The 23701-nt window shown below is 38.5% G+C and overlaps 1 pseudogene; it reads right to left on the minus strand.

The window, feature by feature from the left end:
- Positions 1–43: 43 nt before the first annotated feature.
- LOC104438935 lies at positions 44–23693 on the minus strand (annotated as a pseudogene).
- Positions 23694–23701: the final 8 nt, after the last annotated feature.

Genomic DNA, 23701 nt, shown 5'->3' on the forward strand with positions numbered 1-23701 from the left:
TGATGACAAGAGTAAGGCCTACTACTATGATTTGCACGTGAGATCTGGATTCCTGGTGATCAATTCGGTACGCAAATGAAGGCACCGTGAAATCCATAGGGTACTCTTTGAGGCAGCGTGATTTTGGCTATCGGCTCGCTTTCAAACTTCTGCGCGTCAATCACGTGCACCTGCAAATTCACAATCTCAAAATCACAACGAAAGTCGTTACCGGTAGGCAAAGCTACGTGCTGATACTACTGGAACACCCAGACTTGACCTGCGACACTGTTGGTGTTTCATGAATCATGTATAAGAAAAATTAACGAAATGAACGCAGCGGAAACAAAGATATCTTTTACACATGATTCTCCTAAGGCGTTGTTCGTGCGTTTTAATCAAAAATCTAAACATAAAAGGGAGTTAAACGAAATACCTCTCGAAGCGCGCTTTGAAACAAGTCGGTTCGGTTGTTCTACATTCGAGTCCCACAAGTGTCGGACCTCTAGTTCAGACACACCAACAACGAACGTCGAACGGAAGAGAGAACTTTCGGATATTCTCCACTTCGATTGTGCTAGCAATCACGTGGAAAGAATCCAACGTATCCTCTTGTGTATTATAGTCACAGCCCGAATGAGAAAAACACTCTTCTTTTCGTGTCTCTCAAAGAATACAAGAACACAAGAACACACACATTTCTCTTTCTCAATATTCAGCAAAGAGAACTCTAAATTTGTTTATGGTGTTTCGGATCCGGAACAAAAGACAAAACACACTAACTCTTTTCCAAATTTTCAGCAGCTCTTTTTTAACTCGTCCCTCATTCATTTTTTATAATAAAATGACCAGCAACGGTTGCTGATCGATGGACGATCAGCAACCGTTGCTGATCGTCCATAGCGGACGATCGTGCATGAGCGGTTGCTCATGCACGACCATCGTGCATGAGCAACCGCTCATGCACGATCTTGGCATGATGGTCAGCGGTTGCTGACCATCCATGCTCGTGCATAATGGTCAGCAACTGCTGACCATTACGCTCGTGCATGTGCACGAATTCGTGCACATGCATGAAGCTTTATTTTTTTTTTTTCTTTTTAATTATTTATTAATAAGTTAATTTAGGGCATACTACTAACAATCTCCCACTTGCACTAAAGCCAACTTGTTTGGTATGTTAACATATATCCACTTTGGGCATGTGTGTGCATCATATGCAAGTAGGCTTGTGACTATAATACAAATTAAATTAAATCTCATTTAATTTAATTTCAAATCGACTCAATTCGATTTCAGTAATTGCAAACACATTTGCAATAATATTTCTCTCTTGTTCCACGTCATCCTAGTTGTTTATGGTGTGTGACATCCCTAGGTTCATCACTAAGCTAGTAGTAAGACTTGTACTAACACATTAGTACTTCCAAAAGAATTAATTGTCCCGATTAATCTTTTAGGTCCTACAAGCCACGATTGACATCTAGCAATATGTCATGGCTACCCAGATAGTGTGAATACTTTAAGAACATAATGAACCTGTCAGCTTTGGCTACAGTGTAATTCAATCCCTCTGTCTTACTATGTCCCGATCAAACAAAGACCATGGAATATTTGTCAAGTCATTAATTCGATCATATGCACAAATCTAATTGACATGCATTTTATTCGAGACATAAACAATTTATTCTCGGTTACAACCCCGGCCGAGGATTTCAATGCAGTGTCACAATTAGATCGCATAGGACATCATTATCATACCTTGCATATAACAAGGAGACAGATTCCATATTGCGCACACGTGTAACTTCGTATATGAACAAACTATGACCATCAAGTATAAAGACGGATCGACGACCCGGCATTATGTGCACCCGTGAACCATAGTTGTTCGATACACAAGTTAACACTGTGCCTCAGGTCTAAGGATTATTTACACAAGACCAAAGCATGAACAATTAGACATTGACCACGCTAAAAGCTTCCATGTCGCTAATCGTTCCATATGCGTCACGTTCAGTGAATTTGTCTAATACAAACACCTGTGTTCTAACTCAGGCATCATAATACCCAATGACATGTGACTCATCATTCCCTTAAGTATCCAATACTTAATGGCGAAGTTAAGAACACACCGGTCTCAACAGGATTATTAATATCCACTTAATAATCCATCGACCGGGAACAATTTAAAGATTCAGTCTAACTATGAACCCGTCACATATATTCTTGACGTCTCAAGAATAGGTCTAGTTGCAATTGATCTTATGGAATCATTCATCAAGATAAAATAATTGGACAAATGAATGAATACGTCATTGCCATTAGTTAAATAATAATAATGAAAGTACAACTGAAATCCCTAATATGTAACTATTACATAACAACTTTAGGGCATACATCAACAATTTCTCACTTGCACTAAAGCCAACTTGTCCGGTACCTCAAACCCATTTTGTCAATATGTCTTTCAAAAGAAGATTGAGGTAAGGCCTTAGTGAAGGGATCTGCCACGTTTTCTGCCGAGGCAATTTTCTGCAAGGCGATATCACCTCTCCCAACAATTCTCTCGATGAGATGGAAGCGTCTCTCAATATGCTTGGACTTCGGTGAGACCTTGGTTCCTTAGCTTGAGCTATCGCCCCATTGTTGTCACAAAACAATGTGATCGGTTGCTCAATTGAAGGAACGACTCCAAGTTCAGAAATAAACTTCTTCATCCAAGCGGCTTCCTTTGCTGCTTGAAGCGCCTACATACTCGCCTCGGTGGTGGAATCGGCAGTTATGCTTTGTTTGGAACTTTTCCAACTAACCGCACCACCATTGAATGTGAAGACAAACCCGGATGTAGACTTATAATCATTAGGATCCGATTGAAAATCGGAATCGTATAAGCTACAACTTTAAATTCTCCTTCTCCATATATCAAGAATAAATCTTTAGTCCTTCGCAAGTACTTAAGAATATTCTTGATTGCTATCTAGTGCTCTTCTCTGGATCGACCGATATCTCGCTGGTAATACTTACAGCATGCGCAATATCAGGTCTAGTACATAGCATATCATACATTATGCTTCCAATAGCGGATGCATATGGTATCTTTGCCATCCGCTCTCTTTCTTCAAGAGTGTTGGGACACATCTCCTTAGAAAGACGGATCCCTTGCCTAAAAGGCAATAATCCTCTCTTGGAACATTGCATGTTAAACCGTGTTAACACTTTGTCTATGTACGTAGATTGTGAGAGGCCAATCAATCGTCTTGATCTATCTCTATAGATCTTGATACCTAAAATGTAGGTTGCCTCTCCTAAATCTTTCATGGAGAATTTCTGTGACAAGAATAGTTTTATCGATGATATCATTGGTACATCATTTCCAATCAAAAGTATATCATCGACATACAAAACCAGAAATGCAATTGCACTCCCACCGATCTTCTTATATACACAAGGTTCATCCGGATTTTTGATGAAGCCAAACGATTTGACTACCTCATCAAAACGAATGTTCCAACTTCTGGAGGCTTGTTTGAGTCCATAAATGGATCTCTTAAGCTTACACACCTTCTGTTTTTCACTATTGGATTCAAAACCCCGTGGCTGTTCCATATAGATGTCCTCATCGAGAAAACCATTTAGAAAAGCCGTTTTGACATCCATTTGAAATATCTCATAATCAAGGTGTGCAGCTATAGCCAACATAATCCGAATGGATTTTAGCATGGCCACATAGGTGAGAAAGTTTCGTCATAATCAATTCCTTCTTTTTGACGATATCCTTTCGCCACCAGCCGTGCTTTGTAAATTCCAATTTGACCTTCAACATTCATCTTCCTCTTGAAGATCCATTTACAGCCAATTGGTACAATACCATCAGGTAGGTCAATCAAGGTCCAAACCTCATTGGAATACATTGAATCCATTTCGGATTTCATGGCCTCTAGCCATTTACCAGAATCGATGTCCAACATCGCCTCCTCATAGGTTTTAGGATCACCGGGTTGATCACTATCATTCACAATGAATAATGGTTCAATATGATCAACCGAGTGTCTATAACAAGCAGGTGGGCGAGACGTTCTCGCACTTCTCCTAAGAGGTTGTGTATCGAAGCTCCCACCGAATCGAGATTGGTATCTCGAACTCGGTTGTTTGGCACTTCATTATTTTCTTCTTGTAAGACTATTTTCCGCCCAACACCACTTTCTTGGATGAACTGATTCTCCAAAAAGAAGCGTGCTTGCATACCAAAATTCTTTGGTTTGAATGAAAATAGAAATAATATCCAAGAGTTTCCTTTGGATATCCAATGAAGCGACCTTGTTCAGATCTTGCCTCCAATTTTTCCATTTTCAGCTTTTTCACGAAAGCTGGACAACCCCAAATCTTAATATGATTAAGACTAGGTTTCCTACTATGCCATATCTCATAGGGCGTAGTTGGAACAGATTTGGACGGCACTCTATTCAGTATATATACAGCAGTCTCAAGGGCATATCCCCAAAGGGATATTGGCAAATCGGTGTAACTCATCATAGACCGTACCATATCTAATAAAGTACGATTTCTTCGTTCAGATACACCATTATGTTCTGGAGTTCCGGGAGGTGTCCATTGTGATAAAATGCCATTCTCTTTAAGATAGTCCAGAATTCAGTACTAAGGTATTCACCTCCTCGATCCGATCGAAGAGCCTTAATACATTTTCCTGTTTGTTTCTCAACTTCAGCCTTGAATTCCTTGAACTTTTCAAAGGATTCAGATTTATACTTCATGAGGTATAAATAACCATACCGTGATTGATCATCGGTGAAGGTAATGAAGTAATTATAACCACCTCTAGCAGTTTCATTAATTGGTCCACATACATCTGTATGTATTAATTCTAATATGTCAGCAGCTCGCGCACTTTGTCCCACAAAAGGCGCTTTGGTCATTTTTCCTAGAAGACATGCCTCACAAGTCGAGTATGACTCAAAATTTGAAGGATCAATGTATCCATCATTACTCAACTTGTTAATTCTGTCTTCTCCAATATGACCTAATCGGAGATGCCAAACATACTTTTTATTTGGACCGTCTCTAGGGCGTTTATTAGTTATGGCATTTATATCAATTCTATTTTGCTTATTGACATTGGTAATCACATTACCGGACATTGTAATGGTATAAAGATTGTTGGTTAATAAGCTAGAACCAACACATATTCTATTATGATAAATAGAACATACATCATCAGCAAAAGAAAATTCATAATTCTCTTTACCCAAACGAGGTATAGAGATGATGTTCCTAACAGCATTCTTATAATGCAAACAGTTCTTTAAAACCATTACATGTCCAGAAGGCAAACATAAACGAAAAGTCCCTATAGCTAATGCAGCAACTCTTGCTCCATTGGCAAACGTTAGGACAATCTCATTTCGCCTTAGCATCCTGCTTATTTCCAGATTCTGCAAAGACATACAAATATGTGAAGTTGCAGCAGAATCTAGAACCCATGAGCTGGATTCAGCACTAACCATAAGATTGGTTTCAATAAGCATAGACACCATACCTTCATAAGGTCGGTTCTTGGGCTTGACCTTCAAGCTCGCGAGGTACCTCTTATAGTTCCTCCTCCAATGCCCTTTGACACCACAATAATGACATTTCCCTTTATCAATCATGGGTTTTGGTTGCACAACAGGTTTGGCAGGCCTCTTCCATTTATTCTTCTTTAAAACAATCTTACCCTTTGAAGAAGAAGCCTTAGCCATAGCCACTACATTTGGCCTCGTGTTATGCATTTCCTTCTCATAAACTACCAACATGCTATGTAACTCAGCAAGAGTTTTCTCCATCTTATGCATGTGGAAGTTTTGGACAAAACCAGAGAAGGAATCGGGTAAAGATTGGAGGATCAAATCCACAGCTAACTCATTGTCCATAACAAGATTCAGCCTAGCCAATTCTTCAATGTGCCGATCATTTTCAAAGCATGATCATTAACAGATGATCCTTCAGCCATCCTCATACGGTACAATGCCTTAGATATCTCATATCTAGAGGTTCGACCATTCTCATCAAAGTATTCCTTTAAGTGCAAAATGATCGACCCAAAGCATCTTCCATAGATTCATACTTCTTTTGTAATTCATTATTCATAGAAGCAAGCATATATGACCTAACTTTTAAGTCATCATCACGCCACTTATCATAAGTGACACGCTCCTCTTGGGTCCCACCCTCGGGAAAGGAGGTTGGCATCTTTTCATCAAGCACATACCCAATTTTTTCTGAATTGAGAACAATTCTCAAATTCCTCACCCAGTCAGTGAAATTGGGTCCAGTCAAACAATTCTTGTCAAGTATAGAAGCGAGTGGGTTTGTGGTCACCATTTTTCAGAGTAATAATATATCTGTTGCAGAAAATAAATTGTTAGCCGTTGTACTTTTCAAATAACTATTTCATTTTGGTCTTTAAATGAAATAGATCCTCCCACTAAATTTATATTCGAATCCCATACTCCTTAAGATGGGAAGCGGTAATCTTTGTTGGGTAAAGATTACTAGTGGGGATTGGAGTCCCACTAGCCCAAAGTCCACCTCACCTAACAGTTATTGGTGTCCTATGAACTTAGTGAGTGAACCAGCTTGTTCAACGCATCATATGCGAGTCCCAATCATAACTTCGGCCTCTAGACCATGAAAGCCTCACCTAACAGTTATTGGCATCATGATCATAGTTAAGTCTAGCCCATCGTCTCATGCAAGTATTGAAAACACAAATGATTCCCTCACCTAACAGTTATTGGAAATCATTTGGCTCCAACCCCACAACATCATATGCATAATGGAGTGGTCCAATATTATAAATGGTAATTAACCCCTATGTATCCATAACCGGTTAATTAACCACTATAATATTGGATCAAACCACGACGATGGAAGGCCACGAGTCCGAAACCCGTTTCGACTTAATATTCTTTGTAAGGAGATTTGGGTCGTTATTAACGGTCTCACTTTGCACATTAACCGGTTTAACATGCACGATATCATAAACACAATAAATAAATAGATATCACATAATATCTATCCTATGTGGTGATCATGGAATTATGGTTCAATGGGTCTCGAGCCAAAGAGACCCATTTAGCCATTTTAATGTTTTAATAATATGGACCTGCTCTTCACTTTTTCTTCAATCTTTGAACTCTTCAAAGACCGGGCCCAAAGAGCTCACCGGTTTAATGGCTCCTCCAATGGCTCCTCCTCTCTTGTAGTATTTACATCAATAATTGAAATACTAAACTATACTAAAATTACATTTCATAAAAATAAATATAAAAGGAAGGACGCAGCCTCCATTTAATAATTACATCCCCAAAAAGAATACCTGTAATCATCATACATTCATCCATACAACAATCACAATAATTAGGATTTTTCCATGATCACCACCCTTCCTTACGAGCCATAAATTCAAAATTTAAAGCTCTGGAAGGCATGCATAAAATTCTGCATATCATTTGTAGAATATAAACACAAAGTATAACAAGTTATAGATTTTTGATTCAAAATTGATTTAGTTCTAATTTTTGCTTAGTTGATTAAATTTATCACATAAATTAATCAACTTCTATAGGCCACATAAGAGCAAGAGAACCAATTCTCTTAACAAAAATAAATTGGCCATTAGAATGCAAAAATATATTTGAACTATAAATCAATTAAACGCACGAAAACGCCTAAGGTTGGCTCTGATACCACTGTTGGTGTTTCATGAATCATGTATAAGAAAATTAACGAAATAAACGCAGCGGAAACAAAGATATATTTTACACATGATTCTCCTAAGGCGTTGTTCGTGCGTTTTAATCAAAAATCTAAACATAAAAGGGGAGTTAAATGAAATACCTCTAGAAGCGCGCTTTGAAACAAGTCGGTTCGGATGTTCTACAGTACGAGTCCCACAAGCGTCAGACCTCTAGTTCAGACACACCAACAACGAACGCCGAACGGAAGAGAGAACTTTCGGATATTCTCCACTTCGATCGTGCTAGCAATCACGTGGAAATGATCCAACGTATCCTCAATGTATTATAGTCACAGCCCGAATGAGAAAAAATTGTTTCTTTCTCGTGTCTCAAAGATACAAGAACACAAGAACACACACTTTTTCTCAATATTCAGCAAAGAGAACTCTAAATTTTGTTTATGGTGAAGAGCGGATCCGGAACAAAAGACAAAACACACTAACTCTTTTTCCAAATTTTCAGCAGCCCTTTTTTTTAACTCGTCCCTCATTCATTTTTTATAATAAAATGACCAGCAACGGTTGCTGATCGATGGACGATCAGCAACCGTTGCTGATCGTCCATAGTGGACGATCGTGCATGAGCGGTTGCTCATGACGACCATCGTGCATGAGCAACCGCTCATGCACGATCTTGGCATGATGGTCAGCGGTTGCTGACCATCCATGTTCGTGCATAATGGTCAGCAACTGCTGACCATTACGCTCGTGCATGTGCACGAATTCGTGCACATGCATGAAGCTTTACTTTTTTTTTTTTTTTTTTAATTATTTATTAATAAGTTAATTTAGGGCATACTACTAACAGACACATCTGTTTCTTCATTATGTACCCAAGTGACAATCCAACCACTGTCTTCTCCAGCGCCGTCTTTCTTAGGGACAAAAACACTCCCGCTGCAGAAGCTGCCCTTTTGGAAATTATGGTACTCGACCTTTACCGAGTTCTTGCCTTGTCCTCTTCCCTAATTCAAGGCTGAAGTTTAGCACATTTCGACATGCAGAATGGATAATTAGAAGAGTGACTAAAAAAACTCTCGCTAGTACCTCAGAATCAGATAGGCTAGGACAAGGTTCGTCGAAGTATAATTTCGCAAGACCTCCATATTTAGCCATTCCTGAATCAAACAAGTGATGCATAAACATTAGGAAACCGATCTTATGCGCTGCTTTGAGCAACCGGACATGCACTAGAGAGTAGAGACTGGCATTGCATTACCAGATTCAGAGCTTGACTTTGAATTGATGACTTGAGCATAACCGTACTTGTTAGGCAAGCCGGTGAAATCGGCATTTATGAAAGGGAAGTCCATAGAGAATTCAGTGCCAGTAAGATTCGACTCCTGAACTTCCCCGGTTTCCATGTTCAATCTCCACTCATAGGCACAGGTAAACAGATAGCCTCCACGCTTGTCAGCGTGTGGATCCACCAATTCCCTGAAGTCGAATCCTCTCGAGAACCAGTCGAACTTGTCCATACCCCAATCAGGACCCGGAAACATCGATGCAAGAGCCCTGCATCCTCTCACCACAACCTGCTTTGTCCAGCAATATCGGTCGAGTTGAGGCCTTTTCTAAGAGATCTTTAACACTCAAGTTAGGCTTTTGGAAAAAAAATACCTCATCACCATCCTCAAAGCAATTGAGTACGTGAAATGTGCAGCTTGATTCTACATGATACCACCGGACTGAGCTAGCGTCTCCATATCGAGGCATCACCACAATCCTTGCATACCCTTCCTTGTCATACTTCACTAACCTAGATTCCAAGAAAGCTGTTGATCTAAAGCTGCTCGACATGCTTGAAAAATATGGCTAAAAATATGATTACGTAAAGATTTCAAGGTTTTGGATTAACTCACTGTCCACCATTGACGAGTCTGTTAATGTCCAGGACAAGGGGATGATCAATGATCACATTGTACCTAAAATCAAACGGATCATTGGTTAATCTCGTACATTGTTACCTACCGATGTTTCCAAAGTAGAGTGCTCACCTACACGTGACCCCAATTTCATGGCTGAGAACACTACGATCAAACTTGAGATCGGCCTTATGTTTGAGTTTCTTCCCATCAGCTGAAACGATTAACCAATCTCAAGATTGACAGTCTTATCCTTAATTCTTACTGTAGAATAGGACAATATCATGAAATCAAAAATATCGAATTACCGGATATAACGCCTACGACATAATAAGGTCTCCTAACATCTACTCCCATGGTGACCAGCTCCCCTGACACAGGCGCTCTCTGTTGCACAAAGCAATGATTTGTAGTAAAGCAGTGAAATTCAATCAATCATATGTACGTCGGGGCATACTTTGCATATCGAAAGATCAAACCTTTGGGTGGCTGGAGAAAGGTTGATCCCAATTCCCATCCAAGTTCCAATTGCCACAAGCTTCCAACGTGGTGATATCTACTTCTTGAGGCACATAATTCTCCGCAACCGAGTATGTTTTCCCCGCGTGCTCAAAAACACTAGTGTTGCTTATGTATTTATTCACTGTTCCATACCTAAGCTGATAAGATGAAATAACTCAACTTATGCTGAGGGTAGAGCTATACAATTTACATAAAGGCAAATAAACAATGTTTATATAATTAAGTTCAAATGAAGGGGCGAAAAGTAATACAGTGTTCAGGAGATAAGCAGCCATAATAGCCCAAGAATCTCCTTCAACAGCTGGAAGAAAAGACGGCTTGTTGCGTGGCTTCTCTAACTTGAAAGTCTCGGACTCGACGTATCGGTTTTTGTAGGATAGTAGCCATTTTCCTCTGGATTCCTTTTTGAAATATACTGCATGAAGCATTCCTTCTCCCTCGACCCAGGTATGGCTTGATCTTCCAAAAATTGATTTCGTCGATTTAAAACCGCCAAACAGAGGATTTGGACCTGCACCATCATATATTACTCATTAGTTAGCTTGTTCGAGAAGCTAGTCATTGTTCTGCTTCTACAAGCATTGCTGAGAATGCCATGCGTACTTCGAGTTCTCTAATTACAGAAAGTGAACAAAATAAGCTAAAACTTGTAAGATTGATTTAAGTAGTTGGCATACCATTTCTAACGAAAACTCCCTCTGGAAAATCGACAGGAATGTCGCCTCCGCAGCAAGCGACTACAGTTGCCTCGCCAATTTCTTCAACTGGAGAAAAGTTTTTCTGCATGAATGCGATGCCCTTACTTTAGGCTAGACAACTCACCAGAGTCTGGCAAATTATTTTTTTAATCAAATTTATAAATCACCATTTGTATCTCAGGCATTATTCTTAGGGTGTGCTTGGTACTTAAAAAAAATATCCGAAGAGCCATTATACCTTAGCAGATAACATATCTAGCATCTATATAATCAACCCGATCAATTCCATTTTGTTACACTTTCCCATATTAAATTAAGAGACATAAGCAATCAATGATCAATCATCGACCATATCTCCGAATTTAATTTGGTTCCATTCTGTATTTTACATATCTTCCATTTTTATTGATGTGACCTATGGTTCGCCGAATGTCATCATATAAGAATGGAATAGCTATTTTATAGGAATAAAATAGCACAGAAGAAATGGAATAGCTATCTTAAGTTGACAATATGATGATATACATGTTCGGATCGATAGGTTAACCATTCCATTCCAGCTCTATGATTAATAATATGTTTGCTACACCCGGTTGTTAATTACTTCTGTATGGCATATCTAGAATGCTCTATCCAAAATATCGGTACCCTCAAAACAAAACTAACTACTTTGACCTGTTCTATCTCATTCATAATCCATACGCCTCCCACTCAAATTTGTTCTGGTACCTGAGAGGGAAGCAATGGCTGATCAACGAATTGAAACATGAAATCCACGACGGCGTCCAGCATTTTCCTTGAAGTGCTCTTCATGGCTTCATGCACATGTTCTGGCCATGGCTTTTGTGGCAACCTGATCTTCCACGGATGCTGGGAGACATGTTTTAGCAAGTTCATGAATGAAAGTGAATTTGGGGTTGCATCTACAATATCAGTAAGTAAAAGGAGACTATTGGTAGCAAGGATCTATTTGTTTCATATGATCATGGAGAATGAGCATACATATTTTAGATCTTATAAAAAATAAAAATAAATAAAAGAGCAGACGGGCGTTTAGTTGACATGCCACAGGGATTTTATCATTACAGATGCTTAATAACGAAGGACTCATTTCCATAGCAAGAGCGTGCCTGAGGCGCTAATCGGGAGAGGCAAAAAAAAGAAAGAGGGCTCCACCTTATTGACACAAGTAAAACGATATAACCTTGTAAGATGAGCGAGTTTTGGAGACTGATCCACATATCTTAGAAGTCAGAAGAATCAATATTTTCGCATACCCAATATTTCGCTTAAAATATAACTGTGTTTAACACTGAAAAAGAAACCGAAAGATTGTCTAAAATCGGACAGCAAAATGTTCAGCCTAAAGAAATGACAACACCCTCTCCGCATGTATTACCGTCAGATTCAATGGTATCGAGATCTTTAGGCGATCGAAACTATGAGTTTGAGAGTTTGATGGCCTGTGAAGAGATGCATTGACATTCAAAGCTTGAGAAGAGAGTGCCATCTTCTTCTTTCTCCTCCTATTCTTCTGCAACACTATGAGAGACTATCCAAATGGTTATCAGAGAAAAGGGAGGCTACAGCGATGCACTAATGAGCCGAACAACTCATACTTATTCTCTGCCAGAAAGGAAAGACAATATATATATACATATATGTGTCATCATATACACACACTTCCATGCACGCACGCACCCACGGACGCACTTACAAATTCAGCTCAAAGCAAATCCCTACCTCCAATGACCTGCGGTATTAAACTACTCTCGGATAGAAGCTGTAGTTGCTGTCGTTTGCGGGGGCAATGTGCTGTGGTAGGGGACGCATCCCAAAGTGTCGCGACATAGATTGAATTCGGCCATTATTCACCTTCGAATATTCCTAGGCGTACACCAGTCGCCACTAGTAAAATTGCCGACTTATGCAATCGGAAATGCTGGCGGAAGCCAGGTATAATGACTTGGACTTTATGTCCGACAACAAATGGGAAAATTGTCTAAAAAGTCCTAAACTAGTTGCACTTTTATCAATTCAGTCCTAAACATTTTTCACTTTTTGCTAATTGAGTCCATTCAACCAATTTTAGTTTGAATTTGCTGACATGAACACCGATGCTAACGTGACTAAATTTTTTTTAATTTATTAATATTTTTTTCAAATTTTAAAGTTATTTTTTATGCTTTTAATTTCTTTTTTTTCTTTTTCTTTTTTTTTTATAAATTTCTTTCCCTTTTTTCCCTTTGTCCAGTCGCCCAACCCTCGACAACCGGCCAGAGGCCACGATCGGTGGGGGTCGGCCTCGCCAACCTCAGGCGAGGTCACCCTCACCGGGATCTGGCAAGGGGCAACCTCGCCAACCTCAAGCGAGGTCGAGCAAGGTCGAGCCTCGCCGGAGGTCCACAAGGGTTGGCTTTGCCGCCTTTGGCGAGGTGGCCCCGCTAGGATCCGGTAAGGGGCGACCTAGCTAGCTACGAACAAGGCTCACCCTCGCTAGATCCAGCGAAGGCGAGCCTATCCAAGGCCAACGAGGTCGCCCCTCGCCGAGGCCCGCAAGGTCGACCCTCACCGGCCTTTAGCCCAAGGACAACGAGGTTACCCCTCACCAAATCCCAACAAGGGTGACCTTGCCAGAGGCCGAGAAGGCCGACCCTCGCTAGTCGTGGCCTCTAGCTGGTTGTCAGAGATTGGGCGACCAGCCAAGGGAAGAAGAGAGAGAGAGAGAGAGAGAGAGAGAGAGAGAGAGAGAGTTGTTAAAAATTTGAAAAGATTTAAAAATTCGAAAAAAAAATTAAAAAATCAAAAAAAAAAAATAAATTTTGTCCACATCAATGTCGAGAGTGTTACATAAGATGGTTGACATCCACATCTGTGAATTTCAGCCAACAGATGGACTCACTTGGCAAAATATTGAAAGGTTTATGACTCAATTTGTAAAGTTGAAAAGTTTATGACTAAATTGACAAAAAAATAATAGGTTTAGGACTTTTTGAATAATTTACCCGACAACAAATAGAGGATGACAAATTCAATTCATGCCGATGTCTTCAAGTAAGACTATATATAAAGAAAAAAAATCATTCCCTACACTTGCATGGATGACTTTGCTAAGGCGCAGGCTGAGTGGTGGTCACTTTAGTCACCACCTTAAAGAATTGATATAACTTGAAGCAATTAATATATATTTTCCATATGAAAAGAATTTTCCTAATATATCTGTTCAAAAATATGAGATAACGAAAATGTTTTCACTATCGACAAAAATATTTAGGCATAGGTTATTATATTTGTATCGATTAAAAAATTTGCATTACCTCATTTTTCTAAGAGATAAAAACAACCTAAAATTAAGAAAATATTTTTTGAATTGTTGACTTTTTACGAAACAAATGGAAACTATGCTTTTGAGTGAAAATGACACAACTTTGGATATGTTAGTTAAAGGGCTCAGAGTTAGGCCTCCCTCTTGTTTGATCTCTCAAGGAGGGACTATTAGGCTTCTATAACATGTCTGAAAAAAAAAAATAGTATCGGAGCCGATGATTGATTTGCGATCCCTCCGAATTTGTATTGGTGTTGGAGAATATGTTAAGGAAGGAATCTTGTAATCAACATTATTTCCAAGTGAAGAACGGCATCACAGTTCAATCTAATCTAAAGAGACCATAGGTAAAGGTGAGCGTTGGGGTAGAGCAAACCGGTTTGGAGTTGGCAATGATGTAAATGCGATGCATGACCACAAGTTCATAGAAAGTAGGTTATTTATTAAGTCGAGATATATGTTGATGAATGAAAGGGAGTGTCGATCTAACACAAAACAGTCAAACATGAGTGAAAGAAAATGTTCAGTTGCATGTGTTATGATTTGAAATAATTAATGCAACTTATTTGATTCATAACTTATTGACTTTAAAATGTTGAACCTTAACATATTCGACTAAATATGCTAATAACTTGGTATTATGCTGACTCTTAGCAATTTCTAAGCGATGAGGTATTAAGTTTTTATTCCCCAATCTTAATAGGCTTCTCTTTGAATAGATTATAATTTGCGAACCTTCTCAGAGCGAAAATTGATCATAATGTGACCTGGCTTCAACACCAAAAAAGAAAATATCTAATTCACGCATATCAATGTTTGGAATATGATATTCAAGAAATAGCAGTTTAGCTCAATGTTTATGTACCACTAGAAATTCGTCTTGTTACTTTAATTAAAAATAAACCTTCAGTGGCATTTTTTTTTCCCTTTCATGAATTGACTGTCCACTAAAGCAAATTAAATCAACCAGGAAGGGGAAATCTCATTCCATGAATCTTAATTGTGACATAAATTGCAGATATGATGTGATTTAATTAATTTAAAAATTTTCCCTGCAGTGTTGCACAGAATCGATTGACAGGTGGAAAGATTTTGTCCTGTCTCTGCACGAATCAAGATCCTGACAACCAGGATCGAAACCCTGACTAGGAAGGACAAAAAGGAATCATGTGCTCAGTTTGTCATTGGGTTAAGCGAATCTTGCTAGATAAAAGCAAGCATAACAGCCGAAGGGAACAGTTTTTTCACTTGAGTGCAAGGTATGCGTTTCACTACCCTTACACATTCTTTTCCGAAAAATTATCAAAAAAATTCTAAATATATTACAATTGTACCAATTCAATCATAAATATTTTTTTAACCAATTTAATCATAAATTTTTATAATTATATCAATTTAGTCCATCCAATAAAAATTAGCCGATCAAGCGTTGATATGGACACCGACCATCCGACAAAAACTAACATAACAATTTTTTTAATATTTTTTATGTTTTTCAAATTTTTAAATATTTTTTTGAATTTTTTAATTATTTTTTTTCTTTTTGTTCCACTTTCTCTTTCCTCTGGCTAGCTAACACCAGCTAGAGGCAAGGGTTAACAAGGTCGACCTCGCCAGCCAATGGCGAAGCCGGCCTTGTCGTCGCTAGGCGAGGCCCCGCCACATCTGGCGAGACTCGGCCCTACCCAACCTCGGCAAGGCCGCCATTGCCAGATCTAGCGAGGAACCTCGTTGGCCCCAAACCGGTGCAAGGAGCCTCACTAACCACTAGCGAGGTCGACCCTCACCTTAGCTGGGCGAGGCCCCGCCAGACCTACCGAGACTTGGCCTCGCCCAACCATGGCGAGGTTGAGCGAAGGACGGCGAGGAGCCTTGTCGGCATTGGCGAGCTCGGCCCTTGCCAAATCTCGGCGAGGCCTCGCCCAACCAAGGCAAGGGTCGACCTTGCCGATGGCCGAAAGACTCCTTGCCAGATCGGCAATGGTGACCTCGCCAAGGCTAGGTGGGGCCGAGCCAAAGAACGGTGAGGCTAGCCTCACCAACCAAAGGAAAGAGAAAGTGAAAAATAATAATAATTAAAAAATTCAAAATAATATTTAAAAATTCAGAAAAAAAAAAATTAAAAAATTGCCATATCGCTTTTCACCGGACGGCTGGCATCCAGTCAGCGCCGATCGGCCAATTTTAGCCAAATGAACTAAACTAGCACAATTGTAAAAGATTTAGGACTAAATTGGCTTTAAAAAAAAAATATGATTGAATTAGCACAATTGTAATGGTTTATGACTTTTTTGGTAATTCTCCCCATTCTCTTCAAACGCTCCAAAGCATGAATCTATGTAGTCCAATCAGTACCACAACACATTCAATGGGAAACTATCACTTCCAATTAGAATTAATTGTGTAAAGATCATCTTGTGATTTTACTCATACTAAAAATCTAGACCCTCTCAAAGAAAACTCCCTATTCAACAGCAAATCATACCAACGAAGTTTGGGAGGACATGGACAATTATAGTGGCCCAAAAAAATGTGCTGCCCATCTCCAATCACATGTTTGATGTGAGGCTTAGGAAAACGCCTTGTTTTAAGCAATTTTCTCCAATCCAAGGTACTCTCTCGCCTCGAGCTTGGACAATCCCAATTGTCTCATCCTGGAGGAAATAACAGTAAGTCCAGTCTAGATTTCAAAAGGAGTCCCCATAAGTTCTATGCACAAGCAACATTCCACACTGCAAGCTTCCTAAGGCCCAGCCCTCACATTTGGGCAAACAAACATCTTCTCATGATTACTTTTGCTCCTTTGACAGTCTGCATTTTTGCTCTATCTACTTGATAACTATTGGGTCAACACCGCAGAAATCCAACACCTTCACCCAAGAGATCGGCCCAAATCCGACCCGCATCTAGTTAGAACCATATCAGGGAGATATATACGTAATCTTGAGAGATATGAAAAATTGATAAAATTATCTAATTATCTCTAACATAGAAAATATAATAAAGAAATCCTTGATTATCTCTAACACACTCAAAATGTTAAATCAGTGATTTATCGATCAACTAAAATATATTCACTGCTACACATTATATTGATGTGGAACTTCTTTCGCCTAACACCCTCACACATACATGCACCTCAATAATAACTTAGGTTAGTATGAACATCTGGAACCAATGATTAGTGACACTAAAAATAACAGTTCTGATGAGCTGAAGCCGACCAGCGTACGAAAGATGCCTTACCGTCCATTATTCCATAGTAGTAGCCTAAACCAAATGCTTACACTCTTTGTAACTTAGCTAACCTGATATCAATGGGAAACCTAAAAATTTTACTGGCAGAACACCCCTCCTTTAAGCTACTCAATCTAGCCAATTCGGCCCGTTGTTCACCACTGGAACCAGCTAAGGAAATTTCAGTCCTTGAAAGATTCAACTTTCGGCCCAAAAGATAATGAAACAGCTGTAACGGAGAAAGGATTTGCTGCAAGGAATCTTGTCCCCTTTGGAGAAAATGATCAAATCTTCCGCAAAGTTTAGATAAACGCTTTGTTTTTTAGAGCAGAGAAAGTGAAGTTCTACAGTATCCCTAGAAGCAGCGTCGTCAAGCACTTCTGAGAAAACCTCCCTACCCCTTAGCTATATCACAAACTAACAAGTAGAAAATAGATCTCCTTGCCTTTGTCCCTTACCTCCTTTAGAAAAGCCTCCGAGGCCACTATTTAAGGAAATAGAAAACTAGGGAGAAGTAATGCAAGCTGTAATCCATTTCGCGTGAATTGATCAAGAACACAATAACTCGAATCACATAAAGCAAATGATCCCATCTCACTGGGTCAAAAGCCTTCACAGGATCAGCTTTAGTCAATGAATCTAGGGGGAATCCGACCGGCTATGATAATTTTCACAATTCGTGGGTTAAAAGAACAATATCAGAGATGCTGAGAAAATCAATATAGATATGGGGCATGGTTAGAAGGGTGTCAAGAAAATGTGGGTTTTTGTTTTTGTTTTTTCTTTTCTTCGGCTGGCTAGATTAACAAAATATGCTGACTCTTGAAATGCATGATTGGAATGGACTCGTCGCCATCAAATGAAATGAAAGGTGGTGCTCCTCAGGCCTAGTCTAACTTGGCCCATTCAGCCAATAACCGAAGATCTATTCAGAGTCAATCAGCCCAAGCATGATGCATAGCTGTTAAACTCCTCAGGCACGCATAATATTCTATACAGAATCTTCTCTTTTTCCTTGTGTATCTGGTAAAAGGTCTTCGAGATGGAATGGGCATTCCAAATGAAAATGGCGATTCCATACTCATATAGGAAACCCGAACACAATGGAAAGCGATAAAACAGATTAGACAGACGAGATAAGCACCCGCGAGAGACGGCTATACAGATGCACATAAGAGGATTTCTATGGTCATATTATGCTATTCGAGAAAATGCAAGAGGTTGCAACATGCACATATGCCTCATTCATAGCCCTAAACCCAATAACACCATCTCTCTCAGTGTCTAATCTCAACTCAGAATCCCCATATAAATGTTCTCTCAACTCACACGGTCCCTCGACATTGTTTTACTGAGGCTAAGCACTACAAAACCCTTATTACCATGCAAAATATGGAAACCCACACATCAAGAAATATGCTCTACTGTTATCTTTCTCTAACTGGATTGACAGTCGAATTCAAATGGCAATGCATGTCGTTGGGCTAGAAACTCAAGACACGCTTAAAAGTCTCAAACTATACAAATAGAAATTTTCATTTTTTCCATCAAGACGATAGGACTCACTTTGTCATTTCTTTTTCCCATACGTACTTGGCTTTTCCTTTTTCATTACCTATTTAAGGAGAGTTTTGAGCATTTGTTGCTGTCAATTTCTTTCCGTTTTCCGCTTCACATCTTCATCACGGCCAAATAAAGGAATGAGAGTGATTGTTCTTTTCAATCTATTGGAAGAAGTACACATCAAGTGTCAAAACTTAACACAAATGGACACTTAGGCTGCGCATGACAAAATTTCTGAAACAGAAATTGATTTCTGGTCAGAAATCAATTTCTTAATTTCTATTCCCGATAAGTTTCTAAAAAAAACCCGTTTGATAACGACTCAAATTTTCTATTCTTGAAACAGAAATCCGTTTGATAACAAAACAAAATTTCTATTTCTAGGAATAGAAATTGATTAGATAACAACATAGGAAATCCTCAAATACAAAATAATAGTCGAAATAATACTAAAACAATATAGAAAATCCTCAAATACAAAATAATAGTCGAAATAATACTAAAACAATATAGAAAATCCTCAAATACAAAATAATAGTCGAAATAATACTAATACATTACAAAAGTTGAAAATACAATTTCATGGAATTTCCGGCATATTATTATCCATTGTCATTTTATTAGCAATTGTTTTCCTAAGCATATTTATTTGGTTTACCTCCTCGGTCAATGTATCATTTGCAAGCTTATCCTGCGTAAGTTCAAACAAGTACTGCGAAAGCATGAATATGGGTGCCATCCATGACACCTATATAGCCTTGTCATTTTATCAAAAACTAGTATTATACAAGATTATCAACAAAATAAAATTAATTGTGTAAAAGAATATATGAGAATTCTACCTTAAAGTAACGTTTATGGTTCGGAACCAATCGAGGGAAGGTTGGTTTATTTTTATTCTCGAATTGAATCAGTCTAATTGCTCATCCCTAATTTCTTTATTATTGCTCAATGAACCTTTAATGGCCCTTGCATAGCAAAGAGAGAGATTCTCTTGAATCTCTTGCCTTCGAATTAAAATTCAAGATTGTGTAACAATCTAATTATTTTGATTTTGCAAGAATTTTGAATCTGTAAAAAATAAGGTTAAATTTCTAAGCACATTTTTTATTCATTTATTACGTAAGAACTTTTTCTTCAATTGGCCATGCGCGTGCCTTTTCTAGGAGGAAAGAGCCCAATTGTTTTTAAGTAAGCATTTAAGAACTTTGGTCGTTTTTGAAAATTGGGGACTCATTCGATTGCATTTCATCCTAAAGAGGAAGTTATCAAAAGAAATTGAAAAAAAAAAAAAAAAAAAAAAGAAACACAAGCAAAATAAGAAAAAGAAAATTAGCAATAATTTGTGAAGTTGTAGTTATGAGTAAATTAAATTAGCAAAAAAGCGCAATGTTCTTTTATATGGTTTGATTTCGAGTTTCGATTTCTATTTCGTAAACCGAGAAGTTAAAAATTTTAGTTTCGATTTCTTCAATTTCTCTATTTCTGAAATAGAAAATCTGTTTCAAAAATAGAGAAATCAAATTGCGTTACCAAATGGATTTTTGTTCCAAACCTGTTCTAGGGAATAGAGAAATAGAGAAATCAAGAAATAGAAATTTTGTCATGGACATTTAAGTGTCAAAAGTTAGAAGTGTCACTTTCTTTTAAAAGTAGAACACTTAAGTGCTATCTTTAGCGAACCCCATCGAAAATCCTACGTGGCGATTTTTTTTTTTATTTTTTTTCATCTACATGACTCGCCGGAGTGCTGACTTAACAAAAAAAAAAAAAAAAAAACAAGGCAAAAACGACATCATTTTTTAGCAAATTCGAATTTTAATATAAAAATTAATTTAATTGAATTATAAAATAATAATAAATAATTAAAATTTTAAAAGGGGGTGGGAAGAGAAGGCATCGGCTAAGGGTTGAGCCCTCGCCACTACCTCCCCCACCTTTTTTTTAAATTTTAAATAATTAGTATTTATTTTTATAATTTAATTAAATTAATTTTTATATTAATTATTTACCACGTCATAAAACAAAACTATATCATTTTTGTTCTTGTTTAGCTATGTCAACGTGCAAAACGATGTCGTTTTGCATTTATCTCACCGGAAAATCGTTACGTCAGCATTTTGGCCGGATTGACACTTAAGTGATTCATTTTGCTCCGATTTTAATACTTAAGTGTCACTTTCCTAACTTTTGTCTCTTCGTGCCAAGTTTTGGCTTACCTGCAGGAAACTAACTCTATCTTCATTGGTTCTAAGTCTAGGTCCCCTCAATGGTATCAGAGCCATGGTGATGTTTGTAATAGTATCCGTTCCATGCGCTAGTAGGTAAATCCAATACTGAGAAGATCTCTTCACAATATGATAGATCCAAAAATACTAGAAGCACATGTTTCTCTTGCAGCAACTCCATCTTCTTCAACCCCTCTAGATTTTCATGTTTCGAATGCTTCTAATATAGACTATCTCTATGAAGTCTCTCTTAGTGATGAAATCAAGATCTCTAAAACTCAACTTCCTTTGATGAACCCCTATTCGCTTTTGCTAAACCTACTTCATCATTTTCTCCCATCCGCTCCATTCGCCAACTCATTCGCCAAACTCCAAAGGAAGTAAAAGAGTATGTCCAGTCCTCCAAATTTGATTAACATCCTATTCCTGCCACTGAAAATGAGTACTTTGTTAGTCTCTAGATCCCTCAGAGTTTCACAAACAGTGGATTCAGCAAGGATATTCTTATGTGCATTATGGAGTTGTTCGTCTTGCTCTTACTTTTCATGGTTGCAAATGTTTGCCAGTTGTGGCAAGAATTGCATTGTTAAATACCATATTCCTATCATACCAGCATGCTTGCATTGGTATTGTCCAAACCACTTTAAATGCCGGAACGGTCTTTGTAACTCTGTATCCAAACTTCAATATTGCTCTTTCAGATCCCTTATACTCTCATTTCTAAAAGTTCAAGTTCAACTCACCGAAGCCCCTCAAACTGCTAACTCTATTGCAGCAACGCTGCATTACTAGATAATTTATTGAGTGCAGAACCATGCGCTTGATTTGAATTTCCACAATGGAAATGAAGATGCCTTATTCATCTCCATGCAAAATGATCAAGCATCTTGCATTCATGTTCCTAGATAGATCCCAAAGGAAAAGTTAGTCAAGCTCCTCCAAGAGACTTGGATCACCAATTATGAAAAGTTGCATCAAAACAACAAGCCTTTCTAGTCTTCAAACTCCGAGTTTGTCAGAAAGAAAGATGGAATTGTATCCATCAAATTTGGCAAGGAAAAGAAAGAAAGTCATTTTATCTTCCAAATCCTCTTTATGATTGAACCATGTGTTCTTGAGTCAATTTCTGAGCCAGATCCAAAAAAACTTGTTAAATACTTCAAAAGTGATGGACATCCTGTCCATTACTACAAGGACTAGTATGGTCATTGTTTTTGGGATCCTTTTTGTCAATACTCCTATTGCACAAACTCTCCCGACAAAGTAAATCCATTTGCAAAACCTCCACCTCGATGGAAGCATAAGAAGCCAAAAGATCCTATATACCAAAGGTACTTGAACGGAGCTGTTAATACTCTTGGTGAGTGTGATAAATTCCAATTTATGGTTTCCTATGCACCAACTCCACCACCAAAATTTACTACTCCTCCCTCCACATCACCAATTCCACCACCATCACCTCCTCCATCTCCTCCTCAAAAAAACCAGCTCTTTCTCCATTTTATAAGCCAATCATAAAGTGGCTAAGACGCACTCCTACCCACTTGAGGCTCTAGCAAAAGCACCACCAAATTCTTCCATCGTTATGTTTCATGAAACAGACTTTCCCCCTCTTGCTCAAGAAAGTTCTAAACTCTCGTTTCTTGCTCCAAAAGAATTCATTGATCCACAAGACAGATATAGGCATATTCCCAAGATACATGCCCCCACTGATGTGGATGAGCATGGAAGACAAAAAAGAACCCATGTTGCTGAAGCTGTCCTAAATTGAAAATCGGATACTCTTTTAGCACATAATAATGTGCTCAAAGCAATTGATTCAAATATCGTGAATGTGCAACAAGATCTTCGAAGGTATGATGAAACCACCAAAAAGATGCTTTCCGACTTCTAGAAGAAGCTTCATGCCTTGGAATCTGGACAACATTTAGGTATCATCATCTTCAAAAGTCCTAAGGTGGAAATAGAGAAGCTCAAAAGGCAAATCGAGATCCTTGAAGAAGAAAGACTCAATCCATTTCCGACTACCCTAAGAATAGAGCATCCCCCTCCTCCACCACCCTAGACGTCTATTTTTGCTACTCTCACAGATGTTCCTATCAAGCAAGATAAGACAGATGTGGCTGAAATGAGAAATCACCTTAAAGAATTGGACCGAATAAGGAAAGAAAAGGGAAAAGAGAAGATGCCTGAGGAATCCTCGCTTGTCATAAAGGAAAAACCAAATCAATTGATATTGTTGAATCCATTAGAATCTTTCCTGAGAGATCTGAGTAATTAGGAATCACAGCCTGATCCTGTTACTCAACAGCCTGATCCTGTCATCCCGACAAATCAGATTCTATTCCCAGCAGAACCAACTTTTCCAAACATCTTCGATACTAAATCAGATTCGGTATCCCTCTCGTCCTCATCATCCTTCTCAATCCCTATCATTGATTCATTTCCTATTGTACCAGTAACCTCATCAATATTCATGGCTGATC

This window comes from Eucalyptus grandis, chromosome 3 (assembly GCF_016545825.1).
Source record: "Eucalyptus grandis isolate ANBG69807.140 chromosome 3, ASM1654582v1, whole genome shotgun sequence".
In the NCBI taxonomy this organism is placed as follows: domain Eukaryota; kingdom Viridiplantae; phylum Streptophyta; class Magnoliopsida; order Myrtales; family Myrtaceae; genus Eucalyptus; species Eucalyptus grandis.